Here is a 19,298-nt window from a genome sequence, read left to right as displayed (position 1 = left end):
ACTATGAGGCTTTTCTTGGGCAGCCGTAGGACAAGTAGATCTCCACACTTGCCTGCCAGAATCTTTTTATTTTTATTTATTTTTGTTGTTGTTGTTGTTGTTGCTATTTCTTGGGCCGCTCCTGTGGCATATGGAGGTTCCCAGGCTAGGGGATGAATCGGAGCTGTAGCCACCGGCCTACGCCAGAGCCACAGCAACGCGGGATCCAAGCCGCGTCTGCAACCTACACCACAGCTCACGGCGACGCCGGATCGTTAACCCACTGAGCAAGGGCAGGGACCGAACCCGCAACCCCATGGTTCCTAGTCGGATTCGTTAACCACTGCGCCACGACGGGAACTCCCAGAATCTTAATAGGTCAGATAGAGGATGTAGCTGGGTTCAGTCAAGTACTTAGTCCAGATGGTCTACATAACACCTTGTTCTCTCGAGGCCTCATCCTTGAAACGGGCTCCCACTGTGGGAACGGTGGGCAAAGCCTACATCCCAAGGATAGGGGAGTGGGAGGGGCCTCCTATTGCCGGTCCAGTTTGCAAATCGACTGATGGTCAAGTCTTCTTCATGACCTCTTCTAACACCCCTCAATCAGAAGGTTCTGCCTGAGAGGGGATGACTTAGGCCATGTGCTTGGGTGTAGGCAGCCTGGTAGTGACAAAGCAGACTTTGAAAGGGTTGGACCTGAATTCCAAGAATATTGTCATCCTTCGCTGATTCTGGGCACACCAGCTGGAAGACACTGGTCAGTTATTTATCTCTGACCCGTTTCTTCATCTTCTGTTGGGAATAGGACTGTTTTATCCTCTGGCTAGGGATTAAAAGGCATCACACGGATGCAGTGCTCAACCAGTGCTCAGCACACTGTAAGCCCTTGATGCTTTTTACCTTCCCCCGCTTCCTCTTATTAGTGTCTACATGAGTCCATCGTCTTCCCTGTACAGGGCCAACCATAAGTAAATCATAGAACTTCAACATGTTAGAACCAGAAGGAAACGTAGATGGCATCTATAAAGTCCATCCCTCTTATTTTAAGAAAGGAAACGAGAACCAGAAATGTCAAAGGCACACAAAGAGAATGTGGAACAACCCAAGAGACTTGCATTAGGAGAAAATCACCCTCGGGTTCCTTCTGAGGCTTCAGGCCAGTGATGGTTTTCACCAGCATGACAACGCCCTTCTATAAACAAATCAGATGTGCCAAGGGGCACCTAAGGCATGAAAGAAAAGGGGCTGGGCCCCCTCTTTTCATTTCTTTTCTCTCATTCTAGCCAATCCACCAGAAGAGCCAAAACTGAATGTAGGTTTTCTGAACTCTAAGTTATTACCAGCACAAAAGAGAAGTTAAACTCTTAGAGTTTTCCCTTTCTTTAGCAGCTGTATGATAAAACTGGACCTCTCTCTGCCCAAGAGCCACATCCTAAGAAAAAACCCCAGGATGGCAGAAGAGTGCAAAAAAAGATGGAGAGTGTGTCTTCTCTGTACCCCTTTCAGTAATTCAGAAACCGTGTGCACAGACAGAATGCATGTGTGTGTCTGTTTACTATGCCAGGCAGCCATGCTTTTTCCCAAAGACACGGTATTCCAGAAGTTGCATGGCTCAGACAGCTGCAGACACCGTAAAGACTTTTTTTTTTTTTTTTTTTTTGCAAGGTCAATACCAGGGCAATGTCTGACTAAAGCACAGATGGGAGGACCCTGCCACAAAAGCCTTCATCTGTGCAGGGCAAAATCTTCACATTCCCCTCCAATACAGTGTGACTGGCATATCTGTTCTTTCCCAGACCAAGAGGGCATCTTTTGCAAATATACAGAGTCACTTAGCTCACCTCCTTTACCACATATTCTTGAAAAAAACAAATAAACAGATCCTTTACATCTTCCTTTACCACACGTGAAGGGTCTCCAATTTCTTGAATTGCTTTCAGTAATTTGTGTGGTTCTTATCCTTGCCTCTCTAGAGATGTCTTGTCAGACAACAGGATTTGGCATCTCTGTTGTCCTCTTCTCTCACAGGGTTACATTATTTTTTATTTCCCACGTCCACTTCTTCCTAAATGGTGTCATTGGAGACTGACAGAAGCTCGCAATGATTTGTTGGGATTCCTTAGGCAGTAAATGCCTCTTCAAACTACTACAGAGTGATACCAGAGTTATTGCTTTCCAAAATTGAATTCTTTTAATGTTCGAAATATAATCGTAAGAGGGGAAAAAAAACAAATGCAAAGTAGTATGTAAACTATAATCGATGTGTGTGCATGCATTCAGATACTGGAAAATTACAGACACAAACAGAAATAGTTGTTTTGGATAGTGGAATTAAGGTTGGTATTTCTTTTCCCCTGTGATATTGTTAATTACCATTTAAAAAAATTCCCAAACTCTATCTAGGATTGGCTGTCCCTTGGTTAACTCAACAAAATGGCATAAGTACTAGCTTGGTCATATTGCCAAATGGCTATATCCAGAATTGTAAACACAATATGATCTTTTTTTATTATTAAGCAAATTTCCATCCATAGTCAACGGAGGAAGAAGAAAGGAGAAAGTGGTTGATAACTATTATATCAGATAAATGCAGCCATATCTGTCAGTAATAAGTCATTTAAATGTAGGAGTTACTCCCAGGTTTAGTTCAAATTTTGGAAGCTACACTAATGACCATTGGTTACCTACATTGAAGGTTTGAGAGAGCCAGTACAATTTAGAAGTATATCCAACTTTGGAAAGATTGAAAACAGGATCATTGAAGGTTTGCCACAAACTAAGTGTAGAATTAGGAGACCATATCATGCAGTTGCATTTAGAAAAAAAAAAAAAACAGAAGCAACAACCAAAACAACTTTTTCTTATTCTTTCGTGCCTCCTTCTTTTCAGGATCAGCCTCTTTTTTAGCAACAGGTTTGGGGGCCCAGAGACTCACTTGTTTTGCTGTAGGAGAAGAGATTTGCCTTGATCATTGTCCTCGATCTTTCTAGATCTGGGCATTGCTTCTGATCATCTTATCCCCTAGAGAGCAGTCCATGCTTAAAGGAGCATTTTTAAAATGGCCAATCACATAGTAGATGGATGGTGAATAATTTAATTCATCCCAATTTCTTTTCTTACCACCTTAAACTGAACATTCATTCCCCTTAGCAATTAAAATTAAACATTTAGGCTACCTTCAAACCAAAAGTGTTGTGGTCTAGTGGACTTTATTTGTAGGAGAAAGAATATTGCCTGTTTCTGTGAGCAATATTTGTACCTGCTACCATTCCTCAAACACAACTCAGAAAAAAAAAAAAAAAGCAGGTGAATAGTTTCCCAGAATGGGACTCTATAAACATCTATTGCCTTCTTCCATTCTGAGTGATGAGATGGGATGAAGCTTGATCCTTTGCAGAGCTTAAGGCAAGAGATATACCTGGAGCCGCCCTTCTTTTCTCTTCTAACTTTTCATCCTGCCTGTCAAGGGTTCCCTTTGGTCAGAGATTATTTTGTTATAATTTAAAAATAAACATTTTGATTGCTTATATGCAATAATAGAACACATATGAAACCCGGATCTCAATAATTTACTAATTTTTTCATCAAACTTCTATTGCACATTGCTAATGCTATGGAAAATCATGATTCCAAGATGTTCAAAGACGAAGAGGAAGACAACACCATCATCTAATAGAACTTTCTACAACGTGGAAAGGTTTTACAATGCTGACATCCATATGTTGACCCCTAATTGCACATGTTATTGAGCATTTAAAATGGCATTAGTGTGACTGAGAAAGTATTTTTTTTTGTCTTTTTGCCTTTTCTAGGGTGGCACCTGCAGCATATGGAGGTTCCCAGATTAGGGGTCTAATCGGAGCTGTAGCCTCCAGCCTATGCCAGAGCCACAACAATGCGGGATCCGAGCTGCATCTGCAACCTACACCACAGCTCATGGCAACGCCAGATCCTTAACCCACTGAGAGAGGCCAGGGATTGAACCTGCAACCTCATAGTTCCTAGTCAGATTCGTTAACCACTGAGCCACAATGGGAACTCCGGAAATTTTTTTTTTAATTTAATTATTGTAAATTTATTTTTTACCTTTATTGATATATAACTGACAATCAAAATTATAAGATATTAAAGTGTACAATGTGATGATTCAATATACATATGTATTGTGAAAGTATTTCCCCTTATTTGGTCAATTAACATATCCATCTCCTCACATATTTACATTTTTTGTGTGGGGACATTTAAGTTCTACTCTCTGAGAAAATTTCAATTATATGTACAACATTATCAACTATAGTCACTATGTTTATATATTAGATCCTCAGACTTTAATCATGTTATACTGAATATTTGTATCCTTTTACCATCTTCTTATTTTCCCTTTCCCCCAACCCCTAGTAACTTCTTTTCTACTCTCTTTCTATGAATTTGAATTTTGTTGTTGTTGTTGTTGCTATTTCTTGGGCTGCTCCTGCGGCATATGGAGGTTCCCAGGCTGGGGGTCTAATCGGAGCTGTAGCTGCCAGCCTATGCCAGAGCCACAGCAACACGGGATCCGAGCCACATCTGCAACCTACACCACAGCTCACGGCAACGCCGGATCGTTAACCCACTGAGCAAGGGCAGGGACCGAACCCTCAACCTCATGGTTCCTAGTCGGATGCGTTAACCACTGTGCCAGGACGGGAACTCCCTGAATTTGAATTTTTAAAAAAAGATTTCACATATAAGTGATACTAAGTGATATTTGTCTTTAGCTATGTAACTTAGTATATTGTCATGCAGGTTTATCCATGTAGTTGCAAATGACAGCGTTTTCTTCTTTTACAAGCCTGAACGATGTTCCATTATATCCACATTTTCTTTAACGGCTCATCTGTTGACTAACCCTTAGTTTGTTTCCAAATCTTGACTGTTGGGAGTGATGCTACAATGAACTGGAAGGACAGACATCACTTTAATGCCATAATGTTGTAACTTGGGCATACATACCCAGAAGTGGATTGCTGGATCCTATGGTAGTTCTAGTTTTAATTTCTTGTTTTCCATAGAAGCTGTGCCAGTTTACACTGTAAATTTAATTATCCACATGTGGCTAGTGGGCATCAAGTTGATAGTGTGAGATAAATCTGTGAGAAAGAAACACACCAAGTGCAATGAGAACATATAGGGCAGATGTGGCACAGGATCTGGAGCAGTGAGAGACGATGTCCTGAAGGAGAGGAAGCGAGACCCGAGTGTCTAAGAATAAGTAAGAGTCAGCTAGCTGGAGACTGAAGACAGAAAAGTACTTCAGGTGGATAAAACCATAAATGTAAAGGCGTTGGAGTGTGGGAGACAAGACCGTGGTTTGCTGTAGCAGTTGTTCATAACAGCGTGGTTTTTGGGTGTTTTGAATTGACGGCATGGACAAAGTAGAGGAAAGAGGCTGACCATGAAGTGCTTGTGTTACGATTTAAGAAACAGTGTTAAAAAAAAAAAAAAAAGAAAGAAAGAAATGAGTTCCTATTGTGGCTCAGTGGGTTAAGAACCCAACTAGTATACATGAGGACGTGGGCTCGATTTCCGGCCTCCCTCAGTGGGTTAAGGATCCAGCATTGCCACAAGCTGTAGCATAGGTCACAGATGCAGCACAGATCTGACATTGCTGTGGCTGTGGCCTGTGGCCACAGCTCCAATTTGATCCTTAGCTTGGGGACTTCCATATGCTGCAGGCGCAGCCCCAAAACAAAACAAACGAACAAAATCTGTTTTGAGGGAAGGAAAAAAAAAGAGAGACTTTGGATTCATGGAATTTTCTTATTTTGATCGATATGTGATAAAAAAAATAAGCCAACTTCAAGAATCTTTCTAAGTGTCAGCCCAAATACCACTTCCTCAAGGAAGCCTTCTCTAGCAGACACCATTGGGTCCTTCTATTAAATAATCTCCTAACAACCTGGACTTCTGAGTACTCCCCACAATTGAAATCAAGTCCTGCTTTATGTGACTCTATGTACGCGTGGTCTATATAATTATAGACATTCCATGAGGTCAGAACCTGGTCAGCCTTGACACCACTGCAGTCCAAGCATATAGTCCAATGGAACATGCTTAGTGAACAGGTCTTGGCTGATAAACACAACATGCAAAGATGCAGATAAAGAGCTTCAACCTGAATTAATCTAGCCTGTTTCAATTTCCTCTCCAGAAGGTATCAGAAATTTTTAAAATCTCTGTACGTAAGTCTGATGATAGCCTGGGTTGAAAAGCCTAGTCCTTATCCTACATAATTTCCCTGGAAGTTGTCTTTAATTAGGAGAGACAGCACTGCATGCCATTGTGACTGTCATCTTTGTCTCTGCAGCCTTGATGCCAAGGTTTGAATCCTAGATCCAGCATTAGCCCACTGTGTGACGACAAACAAATTACTTAACCTCTCTGTTTCAATTTCTGTTGGATGAGGTCGTCAAGAAGACATGACCTCCTCTTGTTCGCCCACAAGCTGGACCCAGGAAACTGAAGGCTCCTCAGCCCTCCCCTGTCCTTGGAATGTATTCTCTGCCCACTGTTCCCACAGTGGGAGTTGTTTCCTAGGATGCAGACTTGAGAGAGCAAGGTGTTATTGAGACCATCTGGACAATGCCTGAACTGAACCCAGCTAGGGAGGGCTTCTATATGAAATTTTAAGATTCTGGAGTGTGATCTACTCATCTTGTGGCTGCCGAAGACAAACTTCATAAGTAAGTTCCCTTGCTTTAATAAGGGAAACTGCCCGCTAGGAGACTGGGCATAGTTCCCTGTGCTATACAGTAGAACTGCAACATTTATCCTTTCTAAATGTAATTGTTTGCATCCACTAACCCCAAAACTCCCAGTCCATCCTTCTCCCCACTCCACATGGCAACCATAAGTCTGTTCTCTATGTCCCTGGGTATAACTGAGTCACTTTGCTGTACAGATCTGCATAATATTGTAAATCAACTATACTTGAATAAAAAAACCTGAAAAACTCTGCTACCTACCCTCCCCACCTCCAAATCTCCCTTCTAGAAAGGAGCAGTGAGCATTGCACATTCAAGTGGTTCCTGGGATTCTCTTGTTTTCAGTACTAGTTACAGTTTTATTCTTTTCATCGCAATGGCTGAAACGTCACTCAAAATTTCCCCCAAAGATACTCAGGCTTCAAAACCTGGAAAGCCAACCATCTCCCTCCAAAGTGTCTGTAATCAAGCTAAGTTATTTTAAAAAATGGCAGACACCCCACATTTAGCACTGTGACTATTGCTCATGTACCTGCACCACAGACATGGTCTTTTGTTGTTAAAGATCACAGCCAGGAATGGCAGTAACATAGCTACAGGAGTCCCATGTGCCACCTTCAGTGGACTGTAGGAACGTGAGTTGATACACTCCTGATCCAGGAAAGTGTAGAGATAAATCAAGAACTCAGTAAGAGAAAACCCAGCTCTACCTTCCCATTTGCCTTCAGGCTATAAAGGATTTAAGTCCAGGAAAAGAACATATTTGGGAGGGATTTTTTTTTCTTTTTTCTTTGAAGGAATAATAACAAATGCCAATGTTTTCAGCAAGGACTCCAGAAGGATCTCCTTTTTTGCAAGAAAACTGCACCTATATTGTTAAAACCCAAAGATATGGGAGAGCACTGGGACCAGACAGCTTTTGGTACTGAGCCAATCCACTTTTCTTCAGGTGGAACCATGACTTGGCTAAAGAGATGGAAGTAACTCCTTCAGGAGCACAGATCTGGGTTCTAAATAAATACCTATAGAGTTCCAAGCCTTTTCATTCAGGTATACCAATTCAAAATGGCTAATAATCCAATTCCCAGGACTCCACATAGCAAGCCAAGCTTTCCCCTACGATACAAACAGCTGGCCCATTTTAATTTACATGGGCCATTCCTCTTCAGTTCTTTAAGATTGAGATATAAATTTCTTGAGATTTGTTTTGTCTATTATAATGTATTGAGTATAAATCAGAAAAAAAAAGATATGAGGTCAAGTCAAATTCCATATTCTTTCTCAATGCCTGATAACCAAGGATTTGAGTTTTAAGTTTTATTTAGAGCTGGTACTGAGAGAGATCTAGAAGTCAGGGTGGTAATAAGCCAAACAAAAGGCAATAATGCAGTACTCTCTACTCAGTTCAATCTCTGTGGACTCTGGGACCCCAATGCTGGAAATTCAGAAAGTCCTTAACTCAGCTCAAGGAGTCTGAATGTGGTGGGCAGAGCTTGGGATTCAGCCAGTGATGAGCAAAATAATAAACAGCATCTTAATAGAAAATGGATGTATGTTACTAGAAAACTATACAATCCAGAAATTTATGAATACTTACTAGACTATCATTATTATAAACTTAGCCTAGGAACTGTTAACAATGCATGACTGACACTGATTTCCTCTTCCAAAGAAAATAAGCTTCATGAGAGCTATTATTTTTGTTTGTTTTGTTCACCACTCTATCTCTGGTGCCTATAAGAGAGGCTGAAATACAGTAGGCCATTAAAAAAAAATATATATATATTGCATGAGTGAACAAATGAATGAATAAGAGAACACAGCCTACAATTCATTTGCATAATCATTTGTCACACTTGTATTTTTAAAACCAATTTTCCAACAAGTTGGAAGTCATCCACCAAACTCTCAAATACTCTTTTTTTAGGTCTAGCTACCTTCTACCCAAGACTATAGCAAAAAGCTTGAAATTCAATAAGATTAATTCTCTTAATCAGGTATTTCATTCATAGGCCTTATCTTCTTGAAGAGAAGCCTAATGTTTTTTTCAAGTCTTGAGAGTGGACCCATGCTAATCAGCCCCTAATCATATCCAAATATTTCCCTTGGGTACATGCACACACACACACACACACACAATGCAGAAACTGTAATTGCCACTAGTAATTGCAATCCCGATTAATTCCTACTTTCAAGGCCACTGTGAAGGCAAGTCTGGTATACGAATCCAGACATGCCTATTGACTTGTTCCCAGCAGACAGCGCATGCCACCTCGCTTCCCCAATACATGATTCACACTCTGTAAAATTACAGATGGCAAGGTGTGGCCTCCTACGGAGGTACGTTGCCAGGCATCCTGGAAGGTAGTGCTTCTTTGAGATCTCTCTTTACCAAAAGGTTTTAGAACACTTCCTAAACATAAAAGCTGTGTTACAAAAATGAGTACCAAGAAGAATGAAGACTTCTAAGGTGCTATCTTAGTTAAAGCAATTAATTTTTTCCTAGAAATATAAGAGCCCCAATATGCAATCACTCTTATGTTGCGCAGATTTGGAAGAGCAGCGAGGAAAAGAAGACACCATCTACCACAGTTTTGCCTCAATTCTTAGTGTTCTTGGGATGAATAGCAGCCCTTTACATGTTAAGGTATCACAGGGAAGGTGGAAGAGAACTGCTTTGCAGTCATTTCCTCTGTGTCCCCAGGACTAAGGTACACGTAGTCCAATATCAGGTCAATCGGTTCTTGTAAGACTTTCTCCTGGAGGGGAGTGTAGGAAAAGATGTAAAAAAGGAGAAGCAAGACAAAGAAATCATCCCTTAATTAAATACTGCAGTGATCATCCATAATGTGAACTGTCCCTTCCTTCCACCCACTCATTGCAGTAAGGTATTAACTTCACACCTACAGAGGTCATGGAAATAGGAATGTGATTAAGTATTGAAATCATTTTACTTTTTTTTTTTTTTGAATGGATTAAACCCTGGAAATTTATTTTAAAATAGATCTACATTGGCAAATTAAAACACACAGAATTTAGTCAATGTAATAAGGTCTGTGCAATATTAAGGGTTATAAATAAGTCTATTAAATGCCACTGTGTTTCGAATCTTAAATTTTGCATGTTTTGACATAAATATATGCTGATTCGTAGCGCATCATAACAGTAAGGGAGGTTGTTTGGCATTTGAGATGTAGAGAGAAACACAAATATTACAGTGTATCAGGACCATGAATAATGTAATTACCAAAGGCCTCGATGCAGCATATGCTTCATTTTGTCAATATGACAAATGTAAGTAACTGAGGTTCGTCAAATGCATGCGAATATGTAATTATACCAATGATGTTAATTAAAACACATCTCAGGTTAGCCCAAGAAAATGTTAATGCAAGCCCCAAAGTTTCAACTTTACCATTTTTAGTTTTATAAATATATATATATTTAAGTATAAAATCACCCTCCCAAGTTTATATTAATCATTTTCCATTTCACATACAAAACTACTTCAAGCTGTTTAGTTGTGGAAATGTAATTGCTATTATTCTGATCGTTATTGATAACAAATAAGACACTTGGTTTCCAGGAGCAGATCTGCCACCAGCTAGAGTTGTTACCTGGGGGAAGTAATTTAACCTGTGTAAATTTCTTTATTTGCAAAACAAAGGATTTAGCTCAGCCATCTCTAAGGTCCCTGCCAGACTGAATATTCCAAATATCTAAGATCTATGATTTTCAATAGTCTAATTTAAAAAGGCAATGCCAATTTTTGACCTGTTTTAATTCTCTACTATTTCAATTATCATCAATCTTTCAGAGATACTCTCTGTCCAAAGCCTCTGGGGGGCATTTGTAAAATGGAGATTCAAATGTTAGGAGAAAACAAAATGGACAGAATTTTCTGTTATAATAAATATTTCATTGCATTCTCTTGTCAAAGCATCACAATGCATTCCCTCGTCTCAGTACATCAAGGTTACAGCCTTACCCACAGACTTGGGGTGATCCAACCCCATGAGATTCAGGCCCTCGTCTTAGAAATTCTAGGTTACTTTCTGGTGAGAGAGCTCATTCTCTGAAGAAATGGCCTGGGAAGAAATGCTGTAGTTTTGAACTGGTCTGAAACGTCCCCTGCATTGACCTCCTTCTTTGATCTGCTGAGCAGCCTGGCCTCCATTGTCCCTGGCAGGAAAAGTGAGCCCCGCTTGAACTGGCCATGGGAGTGAGGAGGATTTGGCTTGGAGAGATTTTGGCTTGTACAGCTTTACAGCTCTTCTCAGCTTGATTGGCAAAGCTCTAGATAGCAACACCACCCACTTCTTTCCCTTTTTGCCTCCTGTTCCTATCAACCCTCTTTCAATTTCTCTTGCTGAGATATATCGAGGTAAAATCTGACTCCGTGACCAGCAATTCTGAACACAGATGACAACAGAAGACCTAGCCGAGTTTGGCTTCTTCATTAGAGGCCCCTCTTTAACAGGGAATGGTGCACCCCTCCACTTCCACTCATAAAAGGATCATGAAGTGATTCAGTCTCTAATTGTTCTAAATGTTTATGCAAAGGACCCTTGAGGAGATACAGTTGACTGTTTAACTATCATTACAGCGTGATTAAATGTGACATTTCCAAAGAATTAGGTGAAAAACCTACTAGACTCTGGTAGGGTCAAAAGACTAGGCACCTTGATGAATTTCAATTTTGCAGCACTTATCCAGTTCGGGGAATGAGGCCTATTAGAAAATATTCCCAAATTTTAAAAAAAGATTTTATGCTAATGGACTCTTAAACATTTAATGCTCTGTTAACAAATGGTTATTTCTCCATTAAGCACCATCATGACCTATGCATAGTTTATGAACATCCCTGTTGTCCTTGAGAGAAATCACATACAATAAGGGCTAAAAATAGCAGCCATGTGAGCAGCAGAGTATAATTTGCATCTAGAGTTCAGTTGACATCATCTAGTTCAGAAGCTTATTTCCTGGGATAAGACTCAGGAAAAGGCCCAGTAGCTTTTCACCAAACCTGAATATTCTGGAAGTGACTAAATCTCATGCCGTAGAGGGGACTGGTTTAAAATGATGTAACTTTTCTTTTAAGGATGAAATATATAGAATGACTTTCTCCGATCTTTCAAATGCAGCCCCATCACCTTTGTTGCACCCCCATAATTCCAAGACATATTTCCTTCTCCATCCAGCAAGAACCAACTTCCCCATACTCTTTCATCTTAGAGAACCACATAAACCAGCCAGTTATCTAACTTAACTCTCTGCTTGACCACAGAGAAAGTTGTTTTTTTTTTCTTCCTCTCTTTCTTTTTTTCAATGAATTTTGTTATATTTATAGTTGTGCAATGATCATCACAACTTAGTTTTACAGCATTTCCATCCCAAACCCCCAGTGCATGCCCCCACCCCCCAATCTGTCTCATCTGGAAACCATAAGTCTTTCAAAGTCTGTGAGTCATATCTGTAGAGAAACTTATTCTAAAAGAGGTAATGTACCTGACCTATAGGCACCCATTGCACTAATAGGGACTGGATTATAATTATGAGTCCTATATTATTATTCTTATTGCTCTTTCCACGTATTTAAATTACATAACTTCTTCGACAGTCACCTCCTCTGTGAAGCCTGTGATGATTGCTCCAGCCGAGTGTAGCTCTCCCCTTAGGTCATGGCACATCCTCACTCTAAACCTGCCACCATTTGATTATGTCAAATTTAAGTGGGCCCTCACTTCAAATGATGAAAGTGGGATAGATAGATAAGGAAAATGAGACAAAGGAATGCATGAGGACAGGGGAGGTGGGTGGAACACTGCAGGCAGTGGCTAGACACAACTTTGGTTTATAAGAGACCAAATGTAACTTTATTTTGCTGAGTCTTGCTCATCCTCATATTTTTCTCCCGTTTTCTTCTATTCAGTTATTTTTAATCACAAATAACCCATTTCCTCCTTGAATTAATATTCTTTAGCTTTATCCTGATGGCTATAAGGTTAAATCAAAACTCTTGCTTAGCAAGCCATGCCGTACAATGTGGCCCTTATTGCATCATTTTCCTTCAGCCCCTGCCTTGCTTTTTATTTTTCTTGGTACTGAAGTTCTTACTCATCTCCCCACACCACATTCTTTCAGGCCTCCTTATCTTTGTTCATCCTGTTCTCTCGGTCTCATCACATCCTCCCTCTTTCTTTGCCCTGCTAACTCAGAATCTTTCGATTCTGCAGACAGATCTTCAATCTCTGGAATCTTTCCCTTAACCTCTAGGTTGACCTGCCACCACACTTGTCCTTCCAAATGCCTTCCAAAAAATATCCTCTTCTTTGGAAACGAAACACCACAATCATGAGTTCCTCACAACCAAGGACTGCATCTTTGCCATCTCCTAGCCTACCACTAAATACACATTTGCTATACAGTGAGGGTCGTAGAGGGGGTGGCCTATCCTGAGTGAATTAATTTGTTTATATACCAATCGTATAGCGCTCTCTGGATCAGTAGATGGTAGGAAATGTATCTCAAGATGTTTGTGCTTAGGTTGTCCACAGTGAATCAGAAAATGGGGATATATTCCCCTTATGGTTTCTACTCAACTCTCACATTCAATATTTAGAAACCAAGGCTCAATTTCCAGTGATAACCAACTATGTGACAGCATCTAATGTCATATTACAGCAGAGAATGGAAATAGGAGGGATTATCTTCAAAGTCTCAGGGTGGGCAATGTTCTCAATGTGAATAAGCACAATGCTTATTTAACAAACCTCTAATTCATCAAAACTCTCCATGTCAGACTGTTTATAATTTCTAATTAAGAAATCTCTTGGTGAGTTAAAAAGTTGTCATTAGTCTTGGAGATCAAGATGTTATGGAGACATTCAATATTTGTTGGTTTTCCTCTTCAGCACATGAAGGCTCTCTATTTTTCTCCATATCCTCACTGTTCCTCCCCAGTGCTACTTTGTATCCCATTTCTGACACTTGGAATTACTCCAGCCTAATATTAAACAGAACAAATTTCTTAGTTTTCTTGCTTTCTTGGTCTCTTTTCTGGACAGAATTCTAAACATTTATACCTTTCTTGATTTTATCTTCTGGGCGAAACCTATATTTATTTATCATATACTCTATTGTCAGATAGTGTGCCAAGCATTATGCTGTATCATCTGCACCATCACATAATTCCTCACAATTCTTTACTATTTATTGCATTCAGAAGTGCATATTAAGAACAGTCTGCTCTCTGGATCTTATTTTTGTAATGCAAATTAGCTCACACTCATAAGGGAATGTCATCAATAAAATGCAGAATTCCCGTGGGTTAATAAGTGATTTTTTTCCCCCAGCTCATTAAATCTTGTGCCACCAAGTAGCAACATCTGAACACAAAGTACACCAACTCAGCTGAATGCAGCAAGCTGGAAAAAAAATACAGTATTGTACATAATACCTATGTATCCCATGTTCTTTCATTTGGCTCATTCTGACCAAATACTTTCTTTTGGAAATATGTGTTGGTGATTATCCCAGTTTTATGCATTTTGACCTTTTCTCCATGCTCATTGTTGCCATCATTTCTTAACTCTCTTGGGTCAAGCTACCTGCATCTTTTTGTCTGTTTATTTTATATTAACTTTTTATTTATTAGGACTTTTACTTTTTGTTTAATTGCTACTTTAGGGTTTTTTGCTTTTTGGTTTTTAGTGTTTTTGTTTGTTTGTTTTTTATAATTTTCTTAGGGCTTTGGTTACCATTTTTTTTTTTTTCATTTTACAGCCGCACCTGTGGCATATGGAATTTCTTAGGCCAAGGGTCAAGTAGTTGGAGTTCAGGCTGAGGACTATGCCACAGCCATGGTAACACCAGATCAGGGCCACATCTATGACCTAGGCTGCAGTTTGCGGCAATGACAGATCCTTAATCTACTAGCCAAGACCAGGGATTTGAACTCTCATCCTCACAGGGATGACATCAGGTCCTTAGCCTCCTGAGCCACAATAGGAAATTCCCAAACTGTATGTTTTAATAGTCTGGATCTAACTCTATTTTTCCTTTATCTTATTATATTTACAGCAGGATTTTTCAGGATGTCAGAAATACATCTAAAATATCATAGCAGGAATATCTGCACCCACTAAGCATCAGACAAAAAGACAGGTATTATTTTCAAACCCATATTAATAAATAGGGTCACAAGGCTAAGATTAGGTAACTTGACTCTGGTTTCTTAACTACAAACTGGCACGGCTAGGCTATGAATCTAGGTCTTCTGTTTCATTCTAAGTGGCTTGCTTTTTCCATCATATCATGTTGCTTCCCAAATGGCCCTTCTTCCTTTCCACCCCCTCCTTATTCCAAAAGCTAGTAATACTGCATGAAGAAGAATATGGACACCGTGTGTGTGTGTGTGTGTGTGTGTGTGTGTGTGTGTGTGACTGTGCACGTGTAGCCATATGCCTGTGTTTATTCCAATGGTCCTTAATTCCACCTCCAAGCAATCAGAAGGTGTCAGCACTTAGGCAGATGTACAGACTTCACTGAACATGACGCCTTCTGGGAGAGGGAACACCTGGCTGGAATCACAATGTTTCACTTGGCTCTTGGAACAGCCTCATGAGCAGTTACAGCAATTACCCTGCTTCATACGGATGGCTCAAGCCTGGCCAGCATGAATGGACTAATGGAAGACAGAATCCAGGCAGGGGTAAAATATCTCCATCATAAACTGAAACGTTTTGGTGTTTGAACTTTTGCCAGTTTTTATAACAATTTCCATCTTAAGCTGGCTCAATACATATTTAATGAATTCTTCTATAAAACCTTTCATAGCCCTCAATTCATTTCAAGTGGCAAATGACTCAGCAGTTTGAAATGATGAGCTGGATGCTGCCTCTATACTCATTACCTAAGATGAAAAAGTAATTTTTTTTTTAATGTTCTTTCCACCTTGTGCTCACATTCATCTGATATGAAAACACTAAATGTCTGCCAATTCACTTCGGCTGAAAGATGTGGTTTTATCAGGGGCATGCTGTAAATTTTTTATGATGAAAAATTGGGGTACATATTAGGATTATACATTATGTAATGTTTGTATATCATCACACCCTAATGATCTTTTATTATACATTTCACTCACTCACTCATTCAACAAGTGTTATTGGGTATTTGCTTCTCAGAAAGTTTCTTCAGGAGATAGCTATGGAAAATACAAAGGTAAGTTGGGCAAGAATCACCGGCCTAAAGATGCTTCCACACAAGATGCCTTTAGACTTATACCTGGTGCCATATGCATTATGCTGTACCAGATAAACCTCTGCAAACTTGGAAAGTTTAAAATGCTGGGATATATACTGACATTTGGCCTGAACTGTCTTGGACCTTGAGGTCCCATTCCAACTGCAAATGTCTTACATGAACAGTCCTAAATGGGTGTAGGGCAGTGCTCCCCTCCCCACCCCATCTCACACATACATACCAAACACACCTAGGCACATAGGTCAAAGCCCTCTGCTGCCTTCCTGGCCTCATCCTGTTCTGCTTTTCTTTTTCTTCCATTGGCTCCTGCTTCTCCCTGGGAGGTCCTCACACTTGCTATTCCCTCTACTTGGAATGTTCCTCCTTAATTAGTTGGTGACTCAGGACTTTATGGTTCAACTTTTTGGTTCAAAATTACCTTATCAGTAACTGTTCTATTTAAAATCGCCCTCCCAACATTCCCTTTTTCCTATCATTGCTCTATGTTTCTACCTTCAACTTAGCACCTTCTGTCTTATTGTATATTTTACTTGTTGTTGGATATGTCTGCTCTTCCTTATATAAGTAATGCCCGTAAAGTAGAAAGTGCTCCTGTATTTTCAGTGCCTAGGAACTGTACCTACCACAGAGCAAGCTCTCCCTAACCATTTTCTATATGACAGGAGGAATGCATGCATGCATGCATGTATATACCTACATGTATATGCATCTGTGTTTTGCTTATGATACAAAATCATACTTATTCCCATTGTGCAGAGAAGAAGAGGGAAGTCGGTGTAGGAGTAACATTTACCCTATTGTAGAACAAAATGAGCCACTCTCTACTCCAGTTTAGAAATCATAATCGCCTTTGGAGAACATCTTCTCCAACCTGCCTAAGATTAGGTTAAATGAATCTTTTCTACGAAAATCCAGGGAACATTTTCACAGTTTATTTTATAAACATGGCTTCCAGTTTGCATATATTTGCATATTATATCCTGAAAGTCCTCACATTTCAACGACTTTATGTAAAATAAATGAAATAAAAGAGGGCAATTGATGGCAAATGTATATTCTAATCAAGCCCTCCTGGAGTTGAAACATTTTCCTAAGGGGTAAAAGAATTAATTCTACAGCTCACCTTCCAAACTCATGCTCCATAGCTTGCTTTGGGAAGTGACTTAGAGAGGTTATTCTTCGGTCTTGCAGGCCATCATAAAACCTTAATAATCACAGTGGTTTTATCTACTTACTAACACCATGTCCTCTATGTCATATATATTCCTAAGTTTTACAGATTGAGAAGCCAAGTTATTCCTGTTAACTCAGGTTACAAAAGAGGAAATGAAAAACTGAACCCTAATTTAGATAGTGATAACCTCGCTGTCCTGTGTAGTGTTATTATGTCAAATGGTAGAGAAAAGACCGTAACCAATGATGTCAAGAAGCACTCTTTCAGGAGATCCACTCGGATGTGGTCTTCTTAATGAATCCCCTTCACAAGTAAATTTTCTGAAATTATTTTCTCCTCAATCTGGAATCACACATCTGCTAGCTAATGGTTCACCCATCAAAGAGGACCTAGTATCCAGTAAATTAGATTCCACCTGTGTCATTGATGCCCCAGGCAATGTCTGATAGGAAATGAGGTATTCAAGTACTACTGACAGGTTCCTGTTTTCTGGGGAAAGCTTTTACAATGTTTTAAAAATTCCCTCTCCCCCAGGGGAGTGGCCAAGTTGTGCTGTATCCCTGAACACCTGCAGGATTATGACTTGCATTTAACAAAAAGCAGAGTTTGTTTTGTAATGAATGATCAGCTCATTTACTGGATTCAGAATGTCCGAATCATCCTTGTGATGCACTCCTTTATAAACTTCACAAGGTTTGCAAAGTGTTTCTGCTTCAAGGCTCACAGAAATGCCTGGATGCATGCCAGAGATGAAGCAGACGCTTCTGAGCATAGTTGGTTCAGCGAAAGAGTGACTGAACAACATTCAAACTAGGACCAACTGTGGTGGGTGTTTATTTGAGACCTTTTCCAGAATCACACCCACAGATCTCTCCTGCCTGATCAGGATGACATGGGCTGTTGCCTTGTTAGGACTGAAATCGGGTGAAGTAAGGGAAGATGAAAGGGAATTGATTTGGTGACCTGGCATTCTGCTTCACTATCACTGGCCTTGTCGCACATGCTAAAGCTAATGAATGGGCAGCCCCTCACACACGTTTGGTCTGTCTATTCTGGGAAGGTACCAGCTACCTGTCCTCCAACTCATCAAGGAAAAGAAGTGACCTTTGCTGAGGCACTCATGTGTTCTTATGGAGAGTTTTCATTCCGCGTCCTATGCCTTTGATCATGATACCCTCTCCACCTGTATACTGGGAAACATTTACACCTTTAGGACACACCTCAAGTTCTCATGCCTTGATTAACCTTTCCCTGATCCCCTCCTCAAAGAAACATTGATGCTTCTTTTCCTATGCTTCCACTACCAAACCCATGCAGACCTCCAAGATACAGGTAGAATTCTTTTAATTTCCTTTTGGTATCTATCTCCTTTCCCAAATAAGAGGTTTCTCAAGAAGAATTATGCTTTTTAAACTTTGATTTCTTAATGCTTACGGAAGTGACAGAGGGCATACACTTGAAAAACTCTATTGAAAGGATGAAAGAACAAATAAATAATTCTTTGGATCTTCTGTAACTCAGGAATGTTCACTGTTTTGTTAGTGTCTAACCTTCTTTTATCCCACCAGGGTCCAAGCAGTGATTGGTGAGAATTCTAAATTAGAATGAGGGAGTTCCCACTGTGGCACAGTGGGGTAAGAATCCAACTGCAGTGGGCTTGGGTCACTGTGGAGGCTTGGGTTCAATTCCCGACTAGGCATCATGCATTAAAGAATGCAGTATTACTGCAGATGCAGCCTAGGTTGCAACTGTAGCTCAGATTCAATTCCTGGCCAGGGGAACTTCCATATGCTATAGGTGTGGTTGAAGAAATAAATAAATTAGAATAAGTATAGGTATTAAAATTTAAGAACATAGCCGCAGTGCAGCAGTGGGGAGAGGGGAAGCACAGAAGCACAGCTTCCAGTCTCTTTAAACCCAGAAGTCATATTCTTTGGCTCCAGAATGAATAAGACTAAAGTTGTAGAGCTCTGTGGGGCTTCAATCCCTAGTCAGTCTCACTTCTCCTTATGCCACCTGTAAATGAGTAAAGGAATCAACAGATGGCTGAGGTCTATATTTGTAGACTAGATTTATAGAGTGAAAAAATAAATCCTTGTAGCCAGCTCTTAAGCTTATAGGTTTTTTTTTTT

Source organism: Phacochoerus africanus, chromosome 11 (assembly GCF_016906955.1).
Source record: "Phacochoerus africanus isolate WHEZ1 chromosome 11, ROS_Pafr_v1, whole genome shotgun sequence".
In the NCBI taxonomy this organism is placed as follows: domain Eukaryota; kingdom Metazoa; phylum Chordata; class Mammalia; order Artiodactyla; family Suidae; genus Phacochoerus; species Phacochoerus africanus.
Note: the sequence above shows the minus strand (reverse complement) of the source record.